Genomic DNA, 8,196 nt, shown 5'->3' on the forward strand with positions numbered 1-8,196 from the left:
ACAATTTAAAGACTTCCTTTTACCAGCTTTGCACTGCCAAAGCATGTCTGAACAATACTGTTGGGCACCTCTGTGTTGAACTTAAATATCATGTGGGTCACCAGCACATTTGAGACCAGTGACGAGTGCAAACTCCCTGATGAGAAGGAAATTGTTGTACCCATTGACGTGGTATTGGAAAATACGTCATCAGTACTTCTTTTCTAACTACAAAACCATGAAGCACCTGAACAGCTGATGATGTACCTCACACTGATCCATATCAAGGAGACTTCCAAAAACAAAGTAGAACTCAATAAGTTTATACTGTTCTGGAGTAAGCTTTTCTTTGAGAATCTGATACTATGTTTGTGTTTGTATATGAACAAATATGCAGTGATAATCTTGGCGGTTGTTTCACAAATAGTTTAATTTCCTGCATAACAAACAAAATTTAAAAAAAGGTTTTCATATTCAGCATCAATACATAAACTCATTAAGTGTTATGAATACATATAAATACAAACAGATACAATATGAAAAAATACATTGGAGTAGAATACATGTTGGAAGTAGATGTATATATATATATAAATACATCAACATAAGAAAATCAAATTCAGACCATTTGAGGTACAAAACAGTGAATATCTAATTACAATATGCAAGGAACACTGTTAAAAAGATACGGAAATCAGTGAATGTAAATTTGAATACATCTAAATACAACATACAATAGACTAAGTAAGCACAACTGCAGTGAATTGACAATTGTAAATGTGAAAATGAGTTATGGATTGTTTGAATACTTATGAATACATCTAATATACATACCAATTACATCATATAAATCACATCAATAATTATGATACATCAATGTACACATAAATCACATCAACAACTTTGAATACATATTGATACAATAAACAATTACCTTTTCGTGCCGTGTATTCGAGCATTTTTTTTTTTGCATCAACTTCCTTAACCTTGACACATGAAGCATCATTCATAGGTTGTTTCCTCTTTTCCGCAACTGGAATTTTTGTTTCTGTTGAAGATTTCTCAACTTGAACTTCTTTTGTTTTGTCATTGTGTAATTTAGTTCCTTTCTCTGAAGCTGTAGTTTGCTGATACACCTACAAATTCCGACTCCGCTTGAGTTATTTGCAAGGAGAAAAAGAGGCCCATCAAAATTGAGTATTTTGGTGGGTATACTCTGGTTACCATCTGGTGGACGTTGAATCCGACATTGGAGAGAAAAACGATAGCTTTCTGTTGAGTAAACAATAACAATGGTTATTGTTTAAGAACCAAACAAAAATCTGTATCCAAATCTAAGAAGCTAAATACTTGTATTCAAAATCTAAGAAGCTAAATAACTTACCACAAGAACTTGTATCATCAAATAAAACCGAGATTTTAGAGAGAGAAACTAACTGGGGAGTGAGAATGGGGGAGACCTAGGCAATGTGGGTGGGGGAAGAAGTCTGAATCGTGGTTTTGTGGGAGAAGAGAGTAAAGTGTATCAAATGAGAGAGAGAGAGAGAGAGAAGAGAGAGAGAGAGAGAGAGAGAGAGAGAGAGAGAGAGAGAGAACGTGGTTTGTGAATTTTACCATGATTATGTGAGAGAAAATCTGAAAAGGGAGAGAGAAAAATAATAATTAGCGTATATGGTGGCTTAAGGGTATGATGTAACCATAATTAGATATTTTGCTTTAAAGGGTAAAAGGTAGCTTATATAATAAATTTTTTTAAAATGGTATTTATTTAAAATAAATAGAGTATTAAGCTTTTCTATAGGGTGTAAAAATTCCTTTTCTTTTTTCATGAGGAATTATGTTGTAAGCAAGCTGACTTCCTATGGGCCTATGGGCTAGAAGTGGTGAATGTAAACTAATCTGGGCTATTTGAAAGCCATACCCTATATTTTGTGCCACCTTTTTAACCTGTACCCTATTTTTAAAAATTATTGATTTGGTAGCCAGCTGAGAAAAAATTCGTAATAATATGACCATTATACCCATGACATAACATATAAAAGATGCATCACGCATAAATCACTTTACAGTTCTCCTCCATCACTCCGTCTCTCTCATATCTCCTCTCGCCAAACCAGAATTTGAACTAGATTCAAACTCCAAATTCAAAATTATAAAATACATTGTAAGTATTGCAATTCATCTTCAGAATTCAAATTAGTTTTTTGAAACTGATTGATCTTCATGATATATGTTTCTATAATTATTTTCGTAATTCACACTTGCATGAAGTTGTTTGACGGATGAAACATGAACTTTTTACTGATAGATTTCGCTGATGGATGAAGTTGCATTCTAATTTGTTTCACGTTGAATTCTAAAGTCAAGCAGAAGATCTTTCACGTTAAACCTAATTAACGTCATAGCTAAAAATTTAAATATGCTGAAGTTTTGTCCTGCATAACATGCTGAATTTTTGGGTTTATTTGCTAAGAATTTTCATAAAAAACACAAACACACGTTCAAAAACCTAAAAACACAATCGTAAAAGTAAACCTAGAAAACTAATGCATTAATCAAAGTAAAACCCTAGGAAACTATTTTATTCATAAATTAAAAAAGGGAAACGATTCAACTAACATGACTATCAACAAAAAAACCCGAAATTAAATCATAAAAAATAATACTAAAATAGAACCCAGAAAGTTAATGCAATGTACTGTGATTATACATAATGTTATTGGGGAACAAACAGTTAAAAAATCAAGAAGAATGACGGAAAACCGTTTTGATTTCAGAGAAGAAAAAATAAAAAATACGAAGAACAAGAGAGAGAGAGACAGAGACAGTAGATTGGCGTATACTTGTAGAGAAAGTCTTTTAATAAAGAAGGGCATAATCTTTTTAAAAGGCTTTTAACAAAAAAAAATGAGTACAAATGCAAACAGAAAAACAAAGCGGCTACAGGTTAAAAAGGGGGACCAAATAGGGCGCCCCATGCAAAAACTAATTCAGTTGGTATTAATGGGCTGAGTAAAATATTTAAGAGTTTTATTTGGGGTCTGATGTTTAGCTTAAAGTATATATATTTCTATGTATATTTGCCTCATATTTTCTTTTGTTTCGTGGATTTGGGATGTTAAATGCTATGATTTATATTAATTTGAAGTGTTTTTACTGTAGGAATGATTCGGGAGCAATTGGGGGAAAAACGCGCAAGATTTGAGCTAAAACGAATTAAACCGGGAAAAATGCCATTTGGGCGCCACAGGCAGCGCCTGGCGCCGCCTGTGGCGCTGAAAACAGTGTTGAAAATTGGGCAGCGCCCTGGTGGGCGCCGGGCTGGGTGCCGTTGACGTGGATTTCATCCTATTTTGCCTGGGACACGATTTACTCGGCCGTAAACCTATCCAACACGTATAAAAGGAAGACTAAGCCTATTTTTGGAGGGGGAGACGCACTTAGGAGGAAAAATACACACAAGAAACTTCGTAGAGCAAGAGCATCTCAGATTTCTTCATCGTTTCTAGTATTTTCAATTATTCAAAACTTATGCAATTATTTGATTACATCATTAGTGGCTAAAACCCATTGTTCTGGGGGTGTGATTTAGCCATGAATATTGTTGTTTGATATTAGCTTGACCTTGATTATAATTCACCAATATATGATTGTTTCTTCAATTATGTGTTTAATTGCTTAATTGTCTGGCCAGCAGTTAGGTTCTATTTACTATCTATGCTATACTTGGGAAAGCCGTGTTTAGATTAGAGAAGAATTGAAGAGAGCGTGATCTTAACTCTTAGGGGGAGCAGATTTGTGGTTAGGATAGGAATATACCTAGTCACCATGCTTAATTAAATATCGTAATCTTAATGCGTTCTCAATAGATTGATTTCATAGGAATATAGGCGTTAATCTATTGAGAATAGGTGAGTAGTACTTCGGGAGAAAGCTATGAGAGCATTTATCGATTAATTAGCAACCATGAGTGAATTATATGAAGGGGAGAGTTAATTAGAACACAATACGAATGGTGAATCGATCACAACCCTGGAATACTTGTCTCTACTGAATACACAACAATCAACTCGTTACTTGCTAAATTAGTTATTATTTAGAATCGTAGTATAATATAATCATATTATTGGACTTTGATTTTAGCTGGATTGAATAACAATTTTAGTGAATTAGTGAGTGGTTACACAAGTCTCTGTGAGTTCGACACTCAACTTATCATTATATTACTTGTCGACCACGTATACTTGCGTGTGCGTTTGGGAGCAACAAGTTTTTGGCGCCATTGCCTGGGACTTGAATATTAAATACTTGCTAGTTTTTGCTTTAATTGTTTATTTCGTCGAGTCTAACGTTACTTGATTGTTGCTCGGATCTCAGGAACTTTGATTGAATGCATAGGGTCAGAAGCCAGGACCGACTTGAAGGCTTTGATCCTGAACCTGAGAGAACATTTCACAGGAAGTTGAGGGAAGCAAGGGACACGAATAATATTCAGGCACTTGTTCAATTTCCTGTGGACATGGCAGAGGAACAACATATGACTGTTTAGGAGGCGGCGATGCCCAGCATTGCTAATGTCACCTCCAGTATAGTGAAGCCCAGGATCACTGGGCACTTTGAGTTGAAACAGAGCATGATCCAGCTACTTCATGCAAACAGGCAGTTTATGGGTCTTCCGCACGAGGATCCACAACAGCATATTCTGAACTTCTTGGAGATTAGTGATACTTATATCACTAACGGGGTCACTCCAGATTATGTGAGGCTCACACTTTTTCCATTCTCTCTGTTGGGCGAAGCTAAGCGATGGCTAAAGGCAGAACTAGCTAATTCCATTACATCATGGAATGATTTGGCGAGAAAATTTCTGGCAAGGTTCTTCCCTTCAGGAAAAACTGCAAAGATCAGAAGTGAGATAGTTGCCTTCAAACAGAAAGCGGGAGAATCTTTATACTCAGCTTGGTAAAGGTTCAAGGGGATACTCAGAGACTGTCCTCATCATAATGAGAAATTTGGAGCCTCAAATAGGACAGCTTGCCAGTGCTCAAAACACTAGACCAGCTGGAGCTCTTCCAAGTGACACTGAAGCTAACCCTAGGGCGGCCCTTAATGCCGTGTCATTGAGGAATGGGAGACAGCTAGAAGAAGTTCAGTCTAAAAAGAGGAAACATGTGACTTTTAATGAGAGGTCAACCACTATAGAATCAACATCAGAAAAAGCTAAGGAGCTAGAGAAGCCAGTTGGAGAGGCGGTGGCTGAGCAACCCCCACCATTGGTTGCAAGGCCATCACCCCAATTCCCTCAAAGATTGCAGAAATTAAGGGATAATGTCGCATATAAAAAGTTTCTTGATATTTTGAAGCGGGTGCAAATTAATATTCCATTGGTGGACAGAAGTACCCAAATATGCAAAGTACATCAAGGACATTGTGGCAAATAAAAGGAGGCTGACCGAGTTCGAAACGGTGGCACTCACTGAGGAGTGCAGTTCAAGAATTCAGGGCAAGTTACCTCAGAAATTGAAAGATCCAGGTAGCTTCACTATCCAAATCTCGATTGGTAAACATGATGTTGGGCGAGCTTTATGTGATCTTGGAGCGAGCATCAATTTGATGCCGCTATCGGTGTTCAGATAGTTGGGGTTGGGTGAGCCACGCCCAACAACAATTATCTTACAGTTAGCTAATCGCTCCCTTGCTCATCCTGAGGGAGTGATTGAAGATGTGCTAGTTCAAGTGGGCTCTTTCATATTCCCTACTGATTTCATTATCTTGGATTACGAGCCTGATCAGGAAGTCCCATTTATTTTAGGGCATCCATTCTTAGCCGCGGGCCGAGCTATTATCGATGTCTGCGAAGGAAGGATGGCAATGAGAGTGGGTGATCGAGTGGAGGTCTTCAATGTTTATAAAGCACTCAAGTTACCAGCCCACTATGAAGAGTTATCCATGATCTCTGTGGTGGAGAGTGATGCCACATCGTTAGTGCCCTATATGAGCCCTGTAGATCCTGTTGAACGAGTATTGATTGGGTATGGAGAAAATAGTAAAGATGAAATGATGGGAGAAATTGAGAAAGTACTGGATATGTCCTGCAGTTATGTCCAGGGGTTTTGAAAATTTGAAGAGTTGGACAGGCCTGTCACTCTGACCCTTCCCAGGCCATCTATTAAAGAAGCTCCGAAGCTAGAAACTTAAGCCACTTCCAACGCATCTGCGCTATGCTTATTTGGGGAACTCTGAGACATTGCTCGTGATTATTTCGTCCAGCTTGACCAACACTCAAGAAGAAAAATTGCTCAGAGTACTCCGCGAGCATAAAAAGGCCATTGGGTGGACTATAGCTGACATCAAGGGTATTAGTCCATCGTTTTGCATGCATAAAATCTTTTTTCGAGGACGGGCACTGCCCCAGTGTGGAGCAGCAAAGAAGATTAAACCCCATTATGAAAGAGGTGGTGAAAAGGGAAGTAATCAAGCTACTCGACGCAGGTATCATTTTTCCTATTTCTGACAGCCCCAAAAAGGGAGGAATGACTGTAGTTGAGAACAAGAAAAATGAGCTAATTCCTACTCGCACTGTTACGGGGTGGAGAGTCTGCATTGATTATAGACGGCTCAACAAAGGAACTCGCAAGGACCACTTTCCACTTCCATTCATTGACCAGATGCTAGATAGATTAGCCGGGCATGAATATTATTGCTTCCTTGATGGCTATTCGGGATACAATCAGATTGTCATATGCCCAGAGGATCAGGAGAAGACCACTTTTACTTGTCCTTATGGTAATTTTGCCTTCAAGCGAATGCCGTTTGTTCTTTGTAATGCACCAGTCACTTTCTAGAGGTGCATGATGGCTATTTTCACCGACATGGTGGAAAAATTCGTGGAAGTGTTTATGGATGATTTTTTAGTTTTTGGGTCTTCTTATGATGATTGCTTGAGGAATTTAAGCAATGTGCTGGCCTGTTGTGAAGAAACAAATCTGGTACTGAATTGGGAAAAGTGCCATTTTATGGTACAAGAAGGCATCGTGCTGGGTCACAGAGTATCTAGGAGCGGCATTGAAGTTGATAAGGCGAAGGTGGAAGCGGTTGAAAAATTACCTCCACCTATTTCAGTGAAGGGAGTCCGAAGTTTCTTGGGACACGCGGGTTTCTATCGACGCTTCATTAAGGACTTTTTGAAAATCGCTACTCCGTTATGCAGGCTGCTTGAAAAAGATGTAACTTTCAACTTTGATGATGCTTGCCTCAAGGCATTTGAAGAACTCAAAAAGAAGTTGGTGTCTGCTCCCATTATTGTGGCACCTGATTGGTCCGTACCTTTTGAACTTATGTGGGATGCGAGTGACCTTGCTATTGGGGCAGTGCTAGGCCAGAGGAAGGACATGGTGTTTTATTCCATCTACTATGCGAGTAAGACTCTTGATGATGCACAGCTGAATTACACCACCACTGAGAAGGAGTTGTTAGTTGTTGTGTGGGCCTTTGAGAAATTTCGGGCATACTTGGTGGGAACGAAAGTCATAGTCCACACCGATCATGCAGCAATCAGGTATCTGTTTACAAAAAAAGAATCTAAAGCTAGATTGATGCGCTGGGTTTATTGCTGCAGGAGTTTGATATAGAAATATGAGATCGAAAGGGGACAGAAAATCAAGTAGCTGACCATCTATCAAGGCTGGAAAATCACGCCCGCGTGGAGGAGGGTGGCCAAGTTAAAGAAGTATTTCCTGATGAGCAACTTTTTGCTATAACCCAAGACCCTCCCCCATGGTACGCAGACTATGTGAATTATCTTGTGAGTGGGGTACTTCCACCTGAAATCCAATCTGAAGCTAGAAAGAGGTTTCTACATGATGTGAACTTATACTACTGGGATGAGCCCTATTTGTACAAGTAATATGCTGATCAGTTGATGAGGAGATGCATTCCTGAAAAAGAGGTAGAATTAGTGTTGTATGATTGTCACGTGTCACCTTATGGGGGCCATCATGGAGGAGATAGAACAGCTGGAAAAGTGCTACAATCCGGTCTCTTTTGTCCGACCTTATTCAAGGATGCCCATGCATTCGTTAAGAAGTGTGACCAATGTCAGAGAACGGGAACAATCACAAGGAGGCATGAGATGCCTTTAAATAACATTCTAGAAGTTGAGCTTTTTGATGTGTGGGGGATAGATTTTATGGGGCCATTTCCACTGTCCAGAGGAAA

The sequence above is a fragment of the Nicotiana attenuata genome, chromosome 11, assembly GCF_001879085.1.
Source record: "Nicotiana attenuata strain UT chromosome 11, NIATTr2, whole genome shotgun sequence".
Taxonomy (NCBI): Eukaryota; Viridiplantae; Streptophyta; class Magnoliopsida; order Solanales; family Solanaceae; genus Nicotiana; species Nicotiana attenuata.